The sequence below is a fragment of the Falco cherrug genome, chromosome 15 (assembly GCF_023634085.1).
Source record: "Falco cherrug isolate bFalChe1 chromosome 15, bFalChe1.pri, whole genome shotgun sequence".
Classification (NCBI taxonomy): domain Eukaryota; kingdom Metazoa; phylum Chordata; class Aves; order Falconiformes; family Falconidae; genus Falco; species Falco cherrug.
Window position 1 is genome coordinate 9,138,327 of NC_073711.1, and position 13,928 is coordinate 9,152,254.

At 47.4% G+C, this 13,928-nt stretch overlaps 2 long non-coding RNA genes across 6 annotated transcripts in view; both read right to left on the minus strand.

Annotated features, from left to right (window-relative positions):
- The window catches only part of LOC114014749 (uncharacterized), a 40,499-nt gene extending 32,366 nt beyond the window's left edge, over positions 1-8,133 (minus strand). For 4 of the 5 annotated variants that reach the window (XR_008735269.1, XR_008735268.1, XR_008735266.1 and 1 more), the window contains exon 1: positions 1,768-8,133. This is a non-coding gene — a long non-coding RNA (uncharacterized LOC114014749). The remainder of the gene's footprint in view (positions 1-1,767) is intronic. The other variant, XR_008735267.1, reaches the window with a different exon arrangement.
- Positions 8,134-8,176: 43 nt separating this feature from the next.
- The window catches only part of LOC129737433 (uncharacterized), a 34,581-nt gene continuing 28,829 nt past the window's right edge, over positions 8,177-13,928 (minus strand). Inside the window, exon 8 of the long non-coding RNA XR_008735285.1 lies at positions 8,177-13,806. This is a non-coding gene — a long non-coding RNA (uncharacterized LOC129737433). The remainder of the gene's footprint in view (positions 13,807-13,928) is intronic.

Here is a 13,928-nt window from a genome sequence, read left to right on the forward strand (position 1 = left end):
GCCCTGACTGGGCAGGCTTCAAGGACCTATAGAAATGCCCTATTTTGGTACCCATGAAAATAAAGGAAAATGATAACCAGACTGGAATTGTTGAGCAATTATAAGAAATGCTGCATTAATTTGGAATATTTATTGTCCAATAGAATTTCTCATTCTCACAATTTAGGAGGCAGTCAGGCTTTCCACATGTACATCTATTTTTATCCAAGGTCTATAGTAAAACACAGCAGGAGTCAGTAAATTACTTTATTACAGCAATTTACATTTACTGTCCATTATTTTTTATTTAGGAAGTAAATCTACTTGGAAGACGACCACAGGTAGCAGAAGAGCAGGAGGTAAGAGTGTGGGGGAAGCATCACAACATCCCTCCGTGTACAGCGGGATCACGGCTGCAAGCACATCTCTGCAAGCAGTACTTAGTAGCTGGGCTTGTTTTATGGGCACGCAGATCTCCTCTTTTACTACCCAATTCACAGCCCACATAAGTGTCGGGAACAAGTGCCAGGACTCTACTTATTTATTGATTTTACCTATTTACAACCCCCAGTCATCACCTGGGGTTGTGCCTGACTGCTCTAGACAGCCCCCTCCCACCCGCCCCTCCTAGGAAGCATCGTGATCTTTTGATAGAGGATGAATAAGCAACTCCTGACCCGTTTTCTCACACAAGTCCTTGTCAGAGGAGCCGAATATTCTTCCCTGTAGGCTGGGTTCTGGGAGAGAAGTATAGTGCAAACATTTAATAAATGACTAAATGCTCCGTAAAAATGATAGCCCTAAGTCTTTTCTCACTGCTGCTTGGGCTGTGCTTTAAATAATCCTACGATGGAGTTTTAGAACGTACATACATATTTAAGCTTCCTCCTATTTTGTATCCCACTACGATCTGCTGTATAGTTGTGGTTTTTACTTCAATTTTAACAGTGCTCATTTGGTTTTCCCACCTATGCAAATACACTGCTAACACTTCACCTCGCCTCTATTGCTTCAGTGTTCAAGACCATCCTATGACAGTTCAAGATTTGCTGTGGTGACTTTCAAAATAACAGTTATATTTGCCTATTTCTTATATTCTCCTCGGTCCTTTGATATTTTAATTCACATCAGCCTCCCATTTGGGACCAAACTCTCTAGGTTGGGTGCTGCAAGTATTCCCCTCAGAGCCAGTCAGGAAACTTAGCAGAATGTGCGCGAGTTACTCATATTCACCAAGGAAACAACTGTGCTATGGAAATCTGGGATGAAGGACTATCTCATCTAATAAACAATGCTCATTTCTGCAGCAAAGAGCAGCTTGCTGATGCATTGCTTGATTTTAGTGTAAGGTTATGTTTTACTGTCTCCACTTTATGAGAATGAAATAACATTCCAGGTCTCCAAGAACCAGCATGTGACAGCACCACCTGGGAATATGCCTCCTGCTCAGCGAACTGGGAGTTAGTTCAGAAGAAAACCAAACACAGGCAGGAGTGTAAGAGGCTTTGTCTGTACTCTGAGTAGTTTTTGAAGCATGCTCTCTTGCACGTTGCTCGCTGAAATGATTTGCAGATGACTATTATATTGACCATGACAAAAAGAGGTTCACAAAAAGCCAGTATGAGATCATGGAAATATCGATGGGGACATGAGAAGCAAAGCAGGAAGCCCCCTTGCTTAGCACTAATAGGTAAAAATAAAAAAACCCCAACTTATAAGCAACGCGGGCAGTTACAGTAATCCTCAGACACAAGCTCTGGAGTAGATGTTAAGTGCACAACTACTTACCGTGTAACAGCAAGTGAGGGAAGGCTGATCAGATTTCTCATATGAACTGGCACAGAAGAACAGGAAACCCAAGAAGAAAACAAAAGTTTGTGACGTGTAAAGGCGCTGCTGGAGAGCAGACCTTCAGCTGGGGGTAGAGCTGCAGCAGAGCAGGTACCTCTGTTTCGGCTGACGCAGTTCTGCTTTCTGTAACCCCTGCCTGCAACAAGGGAAGAAATCAGCATGGGAAATGTTTGACAGGTGACAGCATGGGAACAGCTTGACAGTTCCAACAAGTTCATTTTGAGAAGACATGGCACTCAGACTTCTGGACTATAGAAAGGATCTAACTTACAACACCAGGACTGTTTGGACTCCTTGTGGTGAATGCACCGTCAGCAATGGCAGGAAACATCTTTGAAAAAGCTGGGCACTAATTCTAAGCATAAGGCACAGAGTGAAGCACATGATCTAAACTTACATTTCTTTTATATCTAGCTATCGAACTGCCTTCCAGCCCACAAATAATAATAGATTTTGCTTGGTCACTTGCTCTGTTGATACAACCGCATCACTTCCTACATATAAAGTGCAGCGATGACTTTGCTGCTGTAGTCACTATCCTTTATAGCGGTAGTAACGTGCCATAAGATCAACCTGCAAGCATTCATCGCAAGTCTCTTAATACCTTGTAGTCATCCATGGAAAAGATTACATTTGCAAAAAGATGCAGGGTTTTAAAACATTGCCGCATCTCTCAGTCTATGAACACAGGGTATTCCCAAGTCAGCTTTGTCATAGAAAGCAGACATGCCATTCAAAGAAACAGCAGCCCGCCTCATTTATTTTTAGAGGTAACTAAAAAAGGAAGACTTGCCTTGATGTACGACTAGGGAGGAGAAGGATTCTGCTCAAATCACTGATACCGTGCATGTGGTAAGGCTGCTGAATGACGACAGCACTTCTAACACAAGTGTACCCTGACCTACTAAACAAAGCACTGTGGCAATGACCCAGCCGGACACAGAGACAAGCCTTGCCTGGTTCGTGGGACATGGGAGAGTGCTTGCTCCCCACACAGAGACCACCCTTGGGCACAGGAAGGCACAGCACCCCAGGGGTCTCACGCCTGGGATGCCACTACTGCAACAGGCATCATGTCTGCCAGCTATCCCCTGTCAACATGGGGTTGGGATGTGCTCTGACATCCCTGGTTCTTTACAGAGGTCTGATTCAATTCTTCTGGCCTTTCATAGGATTTTCTGTGGGCTCCATCCTCCAGAACAGACTACCGCTGTTTTGCAAAAACTGTATCTTTAAGTATTTGATCACACAACATGAAAAGGGCCTCAAGTCCATAGCAGCTCTCAAAACGACATTGACTGCATCTGCTAGAGGTAAAAAGGCAGTTACTCAAAGCACGCTGATGGCAGAATATTTAAGCAGGTTTAGAAGCTTATCAGGGATCTCAATTTTGTGACTTGTTTTCATATTTCCTCCATAAGTCATGTGTCAAAAAAAAGAATGCAAATAAACAATGAAAAAGATATTGAAAATACTATTTCAGTCCAGTAGTAAGATGAAACAATACGGTGGAAGATTAATTTCACCTCAGAGCATGCTGAGTGATGACACAAATACTCATTTCAAAAGATGCAAAAGGCATTGTGCCCCAAAAGATGGAGTGTGATTATGAGCTTAATGGGTTGTTTAACTTGATAAAGTGCCAGTTTCTAAATAGAAACAGTGCTTTAAATATTTATTCAAATTTTGAACAACCTCCCATTTTTCCCTTGGCTAAAAACAGACACCACAAAAAAGCGTTTTTCCTTAAGCATCCAAAAACATTGATACAGAAATTAAGCAGGAGGAGGAAAATTCAGTTAAATTTGAACCTATTTGGGTGCCTTTTAGTCAAAGCAGTGAAGTTTCAGTGCAGATCCCAGCACCTTGTAAAACACATACCAACCAACAATGAGATTAGCCTTCTGCCTGTAGGCTTTCCAATGGCTCACACATGAGCGGACACGGGTGGGGGGATGTCTTTCCCATGCATCCCCATCACTCCAACGCCTTGCACCAAGTGCCGGGGGGCCACTGCCACAGCCCAGCATCCCCTCACCAGCTCCTGCCCTTGCCCAGAGAAAGGTGCCGGCAGGACACACCAGATGCACCGCATCCCACCGTCTGTGCCCTAACCCCACCGGGCAGATACACTTTGCCTCCTGTCACACCTTCCACATTGCTGCCCTCTCCCATCTGCTTTAGTCTCCATCGCTATTTTACTCCTTTCTCATCTCCAGCCTCTGGGTGGTTCAGAACATCCCCTGGCTTGGTGGCTTCCCTTCTGTCCACAGGCACACAGAAAAACCTACAGATGTCCATCAAAAGGGGCTGCAAACACTTGGAAGAACTAGAAGGGAGATTGCAAACAGTCCTGTTGGAAGCCAGGCCAAGGCCATTGGCTGCTATTTTGCCATCTGGGAAAGGACAAGGTAAAACTCAGAGGGGTGGCAAGAAGGTCTGAGGGCCCCACAGCAGGGCCCTGGTACAACAGGGTCACCCCCACCATGAGGGCTCCCCGACCTGCCTCTAAACCACCCGGCACCCAGGCACTGTGGGAGCAGCACGCTGATGGCACAGGAACATTCCTGGTGGCTTTAGCTTTGATCTCACGAGGGCTGGGTCACCCATGTTGACCAGCTCACACTCCCGATGCTGCCCTGCTGACCCTGGTGGGCTTCACCTGAGGACCAGGGTGCTTCGCAGTAGCCCCGCTCCAAAAACCTCAAGAGGATTTTTCCTTCCCAAGTAGTCGCCCATGCCCTCCTCAGCTGTCCCCTCCCCACAGGAGAGAAAAGCTGCTGTCCTTTTTTTTGCCCAGGCCACAGCTTTGCACTTTGAAAGAAGGAAACGGCTGGAGGTTTTATATCCCCGTGACAGATCCCTGCCTGCAGCCCGCCAGCATCCCGCGGAGCTGGGATGGGAGCAGCCCCTCCGGCAGGCACGGCGCTCGGCCACGTTCAGCTTTTTGCAGAGTTGGGTCCTTGGCAGCCAGGAACAAATTAACATTCAAGTGAGTCTGTTTGGATAACAGAAAATGCAAAAAACTCCGCATGGCAAGTGGTCCCTTTTAAAGCAGCATTACAAGCCTGGCAGCTGTCCAACTGGCACAGTAGCTCTGAGCAGCAAATACACACCACTTAGCTGGCGACGTGTAAAGGGCACTCCTTTACAATTTCCGCCTTGAAAACGCTGTTGTGAAATCTTCCAACTTGGGTTGTATTCATACATCACCCAAATCAGCTACGTATCATTCAGTGTAGCTGTTAGCCCCAGGCTTTAAATAAATCTAGCATCTGTGTCACCCACCAGCAGCAACAGTGATACCTTTTTTTTTTTTTAAGTTTGCCTTTTTTCCCTTCCTTTTGGCACAGATGGCTGGTTGACGAAAAGTCACGGATACTTCCTAGTGACTGGTTTTGCACCTTTCATTGTTCTAGTCATCAGAAGTTCCCTGTGTTTGGAGCTAAAAGTCTCACTGCATTCTCATCTATAGACCAAACTTCCCTAAAAGCTTCCTCTTCCCATCCTGTTTTCACCAGTGCCCTCACTGGATCAAACTCCGCAGCTGACCAGCAGAGCTGTCCTACTTCTCTGCTTTATCACACAGTATTTGAGCCGAGAGACAGGTACCTCATAGCCCAGTCTGACTTCTCTTGAAGGGACCTGGTGGGACCATATCCATCCTCCACTGAGTTTCATGGGAACAAAGGAAAGAATCCAGATGGAAATACCTCCCCAAAGTGGCTGCCTCAGAGCCCACATCTTTATCGGGTGCCAGAGCACCGGCCATCCCTCCTTATGGAGAGGGTAAACAATCATGCTTGGAGTCCTGTGCAGGTTTGATTTGTCCCTTACTAAATGTTACCACTTTTAATTTCAGGCTTAGACCTTCTGGCAGTTCTGCAGAAGCATACACACACGCACAGAGCTTGGCAAATGCAGTTTTTCCTGCAGGAAAATGCAGCAGGAAAGCATCAAGCACAGCACAGCTCCTTCACCTCCCCCCGGTGATGCCAGCCTCAGCTCTCCCTCTAACACCCTTCAAGCACAGATGCTGCAGCCTGCCCTGGACGGTAACACATTTGGACTGTTTTGTCGTTGCTGTTGCAGGAACAAAGGTGATGGAAGATGGGGTGGATGGGACACTCAGCACCAGGGCACTGGGGCAAGACAGCCCCAAGGAGCGGGGGGACAGTCTGCAGCAGCCTGCAGCGACGTGCCGCTAGAACAGAGCGGTGCGGTGTCAGACCGGCACGTTACGCAGCCCATCTCTTTTCCCATCAGCTGAGGGTTGCTCTTTCCCAGTAGGTTTGGTTTTGCTTTGCACTCCCACTGCTTTTTAGGCTTCTTGGGAATTTCACAGATCAAACACCATCAAAAAACAAGCGACTGACCCAAGCGCCAGCAATAGCTTATTTTCTCTGCAAAGAGGTGGTGAAAGGGAATTGGACAAATCCAAGATTGGTTGCTGTCAGCGGGGTATGGAACCTCACAAGGGCACCCTGCCATTTACAGAGGAGGAATGAGAAAGACCCAATGTGTACAGGCGGAGATATCACTCACCTGCACAGGCGTAAGTATGATGCAGTCACAGGGTGTATCTCCAGAGACTTGCAACTCCCTGGAGCATGCTGACAGAGGGTACCGGCACTGTTCAGAAAGGCTGCTGGGAGCCAAAGAAGTCAAAACAATACAACTTGTAGGTCAGGTTGCACTCACCATACTCACCCCATTGATACCAGCAAGGTTTCTGGTAGAATAAATTCCTGATTGGCTTGAATTGGAGAGATAAAATCTTCCCCTCATGTTTTTTTGCGACTGTTTGTCTCACTGGGACCTTTTTTTTTTACTTCTGATCTCATTATTTCTCTTCTGAAACACACTATTTTCTCTTGGCTTGCAGCTATCCTGACAACAGCCAATTTACAAGATTAAAAATTAAATGTAAATGAAAAACCTCAAAACTAACTACTAGCAAGCTAAACAAAAGAAAAAGCGTAATGAAGTAACTATATGCAAATAAGCAGCTTGCACAGGTAGCAGAAATGGAGAGGGAATAATAAGAAGCAGTGAGAGGGAAAGATACTTTGGTAATTTAGGTAGGAAAATGGAAAACATTTTGCCTGACAAATATTTAGAGGCCAGTTGAACAGAACAGGTTTTGAAATGCGAGGGCCTTGCTCCTAGCACGAGTGAGACCCATAGAAAAACACACTTCAAGATCTGACATCGTGAACACAATCTCTACAGCAAATCCTCAGTGTTTCATGCCTGTTCTAGGTCACCAAACCCCGGGTGATGGGAGGGGTGAGGCTACGCTGGGCGCTGTGTGCAAGAGCATCCACCAGCCCAGAACATCCCCCTCCCTCTGGCCTCGCAGTACATCAGGAGGTTTTTGGTGCTTGCTCCTGCCCAAAGTGTTTTTGAAGCGTTTGATGCTTGCTTCTGCCCAGAGCCACCCACAGGGACAGGCTAAGCATAGCTCAGCTCAAGACTGACTTACAGATAGTTTTCCCTCATGACCTGAACAAATCTATGATGTTTGAATTTTGTTAAAAGCATGCAGTTCTGCGTGGTCCTTGGTGGGTCAATCCCCTTAAGCCATTCTGGCTATCTTAGACACCAGGGTTGTGGTTTTTCATGCCGCATCATCACTGCTTATGATGGGAATGTGACATGCAGTCGCGTTTGCAGAACTCGGACACAGATTCAGCTAACATCGCCACTTCTGCAAGCCGCACACAGACCGCATCCACCAGACAGACTGACAGCAGTTAATGAGCTTTGTGGGGAACAGCGGGACCCTGCTAACCTTTTACTCCTTCCTTCTGCAAACCCATCTGCAGCAGTCTCCATCCAAGAAGCTTCCTTCCCGGATCAGAACAAATGGAGCATATGCCAACGCTACCCGTGTGTGGGTATTTCACTCCCAGGACTCCATTTGCTTTGATTAAAAGACAAACAAGATAAAATACTAACCTACCTTATTGTGCTGGCCTGATCTAGTCTAATGAGAAGGTGTTGAGAACAGCAGGAATCACTTGTTTTTACAGACATTCAAGGTCTGGAAGAAGGTTTATTGCAAGAGCTCTTTTAGGGGTGGATTTCAAGCACCGAGGAAAATGGACACACAGGGTGGTGGCACCGAGGGGACACCCAGATCTGCTGGCACTCACAACCAATGCAGAAGCCACTCTGCTGGGATGGGGGGAGACTGGGCTCCTGGGGAGGGCTGCCTGCGCAGATTGGTCCCAAGCTGCACCACCTCCCGGAGCTGGATTTTCTCCTGGGACCATATTTGAGCTTGTTTAGCTAAGTGCATCAAAAGTAAAAAAAAAAAAAAAAAAAAAAAAAAAGCGGCACAAAAGCATCAAGAAATGGAAGACAAAATTAGCTAGGATAAAACCTGCCTGATGGGTGGCATTATGAATGCCTAAGAATAATCACAGTCCGCCCAAATACTATTTCCAAAGGAAAGTAGCTCAGCTTTGATGCCTTTGGAGTCCAAGGACTTTGGCTTTTTGCTTAAACTCCTTCCATTGTGTTTCATGTTTTCTCAGGGGAAAACACAGGCATCAGAAAAACACCCTTTTTGTTAAGTAGGCTGCAGCTAAAGAGATGGCTTCACCTCCCGTGTAGAGATAAGAAGTGCTTTTCTTTTCAAGAGGTTGAAGTAAACAAAAATCAGCAACCAAGGGAAACAAAATGCCCGAAGACTCTTTCCTGAGTGCTTGTCAGTGCTGAACAAGTTCTATTAAACCCCAAGACCCAAACCAAGCCACAACCCCAGGATCACAACAAATGTTCAGGCACTCACACTGCCCTATCTGGGCAAGAATAAGAAGAGACACAGCAAGAAGAGGTGTTGAAGTGTACTTTTCTCCAGGAAAACAAAAACAAAAGTTGTGTGAGAGATGCCTGTGAAGCCTGCACCCTGTGGCACACAGTGGGAACATTGCCTGCACTCACCACCACATTTCTGCTACCTGCAGTCCTGCATGACAACGCATCAGGAGCTCCGGGGCTTTGCTTCCTCCTGGGAGGACTGATGTTTACTTCCATCTTGATGCAGCTTTGCTCTGGCCACAGGTTTCAGCCCCCTCGTGAGCTGTGACCATTGCTCACCCCTTCTGTCCCACTGCCTATGCAGCGGTGGAAGTCTGCCCCTGGCCCTCCAGCTTCGCTGCCTCCTCCCACATGCCCTGGCTGCCCACATTCCCGCAACCCAGCCAGGAGGGTGGCAGAGCCGACACCAAATCCCCAGGGCTGCAGGTACCACAACACTATAAAAACTATAAACCCTGTCACAGCACTATAAAAACTAGCCGGCTGCAACAAGGCTTTTACCACCCCATGCCAGGTTAACTTCAATGAGTAGTTCTTGTGCCTTGTTCCGACACAGCCACCAGTCCCCCACAAGGTTTCAAAAGTTCATCTACTGTCCGTGCTGTTTCTTTATCCTCTTCAGGCCAGTCCACCCTGCTTCTTGCCTCTGCTGTGTCCAGAGTCTTTCTTCTCCGGCTCCTCTCCCAGCCAGCCTCTCCTCATCCAGGCCCTCTACTTCTCCCAGGGCCTCTCCTTATCTCTCCTACATCTGGGGTGCTCTCTCTCCCCTCCCTCTGCTTCTCCCAGGTCTCTCTTCCTCCAGCACTAATCTTCCATACCCCTCAGAGCTATTTAACTACTTAGCAGAAACCAGCCACAGCTGCACCTTATCCACGTCAGCCAACCCACCGCCCCTGAAGCCAGCCCACAGCTGTACATTATCAATGTTAATTAACCCAGCTTCATTCCTCTACACTGCCCGTAGAGCCCCCAGCCGGGCTCTGTGGTGGTACGGGCAATGCCCCGCAGCCCTCCCGTGAAGCACCTGCATTAGGCTAGAGGCCATGTGGGTGAGGTTGCAGGGTAAGGGCACCCGAGGGCTGACAGGCAGCACTCAAACAGTCAAGCAAGGAGCAGACGGTGTCTCAGGAAACACTGCAAGTACGTGGCTGGAGGCCAGAACCACGCTGGCTACAGCACTAACTTAGCAGCAGCAGACAACTTTGCAAACAGCCTGCAGAGCAAGCTCCTACATAAATCAAAGGGCTTCAGGTGGGGTCAGAAACCCCGTCCACAAGGTTCAGGGCAGGGAGATGCCATTCCTAAACAGGGATGTGGAGAGCACCAGGAGGCGGTGGGGTGCAGCACAGCCCCAGGAGGGCACCCCAGAGACCTGCCTGCCACCCCTCGGCTCCCGGCAGGGACAGGCTTCATCTGCTCAAGTCCAGCATTCATATTTTAGCTCTGTATTTTTCTTAGGCTGGCCATATTCTTATTTCCCTCATGGGACCACAGCTGCCAGGTTTGTCCCATCTCCACACAGTGCTTCTGTGTCCCTAATAACTTCAGATCCCACTGGCAAATGCCAGCCACCGCTGATGTCTACAAGGCACTGTGTCCGGCCAGTCCTGGGAAGGCAGCACACAGGTGCCGTTATCTCAGTGCTGGAGCAGGAAGGCTACAAAATGAGCCCAGCCCTGCTTTACCATGCACCACAAGATCTACCTCTACGTCTTCAGGCAACTCAGCTTCTATGTTTCTGCAACAGTCAGACAGACTTTGATATTTTTTATGATCAAATGGTCCTTTAAAAGGATGTGGCATGCAGGGCTTTTTTAGACAAAGGGGCTTTCAATAAAAAGACTGTGTCTAGTCCCGTAAACGATAATATTTGGAGTAACTCAGCAAAGTTGTTAGTGAACCATTCTCAATCAGCACTTAATGAACAAGAACACAAGAAATTACTACCATAATTATCTGCTATGGTAATTTCACATTTTCTTTCACTAAGTGAACGAAAAATAAAGTGACCGCAATTACCTGAGATTTTAAGTGGAGTCTTGCAGCCCTCTCACAATTACTCAACGGGATGGCACTGTAGTTTCCTCTGGCTGCCCAGATGACAAGAGGAGGTGGCCCCGGGGTGCAGCATCATGTGTGTTTTATAGGCAGATAAAAAAGAGAGGCAGTTTTACCTACCGCAGGCAGTGGATACACTTATTCTGGAGGCAGGCTGCAAGACCAGATCTTCTCTTCACCAGTGCCAATGAACTCCAGCAAAGTGCCGTCACATCAAACCTGGTGTCAGTCAGATCAAAAATCGGTATTTATGCTGCAGCGAAAAGATCAGTTTCATCAGTACCACACGGTCAGTGCCAGTGCCCTGGGTGGCAGGAGGGCTCGTGCTAGCCTGGAAACACTGAAAAGCTCCCCAAAATGCCCAGAGGGACAAGGTCATCCCCTTCCAGCAGCGTGTGATGCTGTTAAGCTGGGAAGGGGTCAGTTGGAATCTCTGTGCAACAAATATGTTTTCAGTGATGGGACCCCAGTCCTGACCCCTGGCCGAGCCTGGTGCAGAGTTTTCCTTCAGCTGGGGCTGCCTCAACAGCAGCGTCTCTCTGTGGGGCCCTGTCTGAGGATGTACCACCCAGAGAAAAACAACTCTGTCTTGTTTAAGTCTGCAGGGCATCACTCAGCTTTATAGCCCATCCCCAAACAGCCCCCTCCATGTTTTAACCTGTGGTTTTTCAGAGAGCAATCGACACCTGGACCCTCATTTCTGTATTGTGTCCTTGCTTTTCTTTCACTATTCCCGTAAGATTCAAACAAAATTCCAACCACCACCATCTTCCTCAAATCACCAGAAAGACGTACTTATGCCAACTAGCAAAGCGTGCACAGCACCCTGGGTCGGGTCCTGGCTGGGTGAGTGCTGCCTCCGGTGCCCTTGCTGTTAAACGTGCCTGCGCTGACCCTCTCCCAGGAGTTGCCCCCGTGATGATCGAGATTGTGCTGCTGCAGCAAGGAGGGTGGCAAAACACTCCAGACTTCTGCTCTGCGGTGAAGTCTATAAACCCACTGACCTGGCGCTGTTTGACAGGCAGAAGAGCAGACACACAGCATATTGAGGCTATTAGCAAGAGCCAGGCAACAACAAACAGCATCGTGCTATGAAATTAAATTAAAACGCAATAAAAATCCCAAATGGGAAAATATGCAGATCATCCTGAACTTTGTCACTTTGCTGAATTACAGCACGTTTAGCGACAGGGATTGCTTTTCAACTGGAAAGTAACAGGTTTTTCTGATGTTGCTGAGATCTGGACATAAAAAGTAGTTTTCTTGGGAAGTAACGGTGGAAATGCAGCAGATCTTCTAGAGGAGGTTGCTTCCTTTCATTCAAAGGATTATCTGTTTTTAAGGAGAACTGGAGTTTTAATCAAAGTCCTTTCTTATGTTTGTCAAAAGCGGGGAAAGTGGCAACTGCTTGTTGGTTGTTGGCTCGTGCTGAGCCAACCGTTTGAATATTATTCCAGTTGATTAAATTTGCATTGCTAATAGGGGAGAAGCCATATGCCTCGCACACCTGTAGAATACAGCTCCGGGTTTTGAAAGGTTATTAGCACACTATTACGTTCTGGCAAGGAAGGGTTTTTTCGGAGTGGGATGAAGAGCTCCTGGGGGTGCAGGGGAATGCAGCGAGTCCTCTGCCGCCCACACTGCGCCCTCCTGCCCACACTGTGCAGGTCCTCTTCCATGGCTCACCCCACAGCTGGCCGCGCAAACGGCAGCAGCAGGGGAGAGGAGAAACCTGCCTCTTCCTGGGCAAAACCCCTTCAGCTTTAGCAGGGAAGTGTCTATCTGGGCAGCACGAAATCTCATTTAAAAAAAAAAAAAAAAAGAGCATGCAAGAGATTTAAATCTTACTGAATGGCTTATAAAGATAATGGAATTGCTGGTCTCTGTCTGGCTTCGGCTGAATTTTAAACGGCTTGGGTAAAAATGAGGGGTTTGTTTTTCTTGTTGTCCAATTAAGAACTTTGTCATCGCTAGAGATTGCTGAAGTCATTGCTTTCTCCTTCAGGTTATATTAAAAAAATTAAACAGACTTCTACTCCACTTAAGACTTTGTAGAGGGATTATATCCTGATTAAAGCGTTAAAAATTAATGCCACTCAGACAGGTCCCTTTGGATTCTACAGACTGCAGCTACTGCCTGTCTCCTCCAGGTATTTCAGTCGACATTATCTGTAATTAACATTACGTGTCTTAGCCACTGGCCTTTTCTCAGCGAATTTTCAGCAGTGCCAAATGGGAACCAGCCCTGCCTGCTGTGCAAACCAGATTCAAATGCCAGGCAGATCTAGTCCCATCGTCTTTCCATCACGCAGCTTTTTTAGCAGCGAAGCAAACACTATATTGAGAAAATTCAGTGTGCATATAACTTCCCAGGCTGAGGATCCTGCTTTGAGATCACCTCGCAATGCTCACTCCCACCCTTGTGATATCCAGGCTCAGAGACACCATCTGCTTTTTTTTGTTTAAAAGCTGTTGCCTGCTAAGAGGACAAAGCATTTCAGGAAACCCAGCTATGCTAACACTGTACGTGATACAGGTGGGAACGTGTTTGGTCTCAGGATGGAAAATCTCTGCGAGGGATTCCCATAAAACCTGAGATGTACCATCAGAAGAGCCCTGGGCAATCACTCCTCTCACCAGCTACCAACCCCAACCCAGCCTCAGCGTTTGAGTATTGCAAGTTTCACACTCCCCTGAATTTCCAAAAATTTACTGGGCTAATTGGTAACCATTTAAGGAAGCCAGGCAGAGAAGTTCTTCACAGCAGTGCTGTAGAAATCACGATAGGGAGACAGAAACACGAGCTTGGGAGTATGTGTTCACAGGCATGTATGTGCATTCTCTTTACTCCATGAGTACTTACGGACAGGCAGAAGGAAAGATAAACTTAAGCATATTTTTTCCCAAAGCGTGCTGATAATCCCAACCCAGCAAAGAGGATCCAGCAGGAGGAACGCTGCTTTTTGTGCAAAAACATAAAGAAAATACCTGATGTAATGAGCTCAGAGATGAGTCCAGGCAGCAGCATCCAGAGCAGAGCTGGTGAGTGAGAGCCAGCCTGGCTGTCACCGCGAGGACCAGGAAGGAGCCCTGGGAGGCAAAAGGACAGGGGGAGCAGGGTGCCAGGGCTGCAGCTGATTTGTGAAAATCAATGCTTCGCTGCAAATACCTAAGGAAAAACTCGGGACCTTTAAGAACTCAGAAGGAGACCT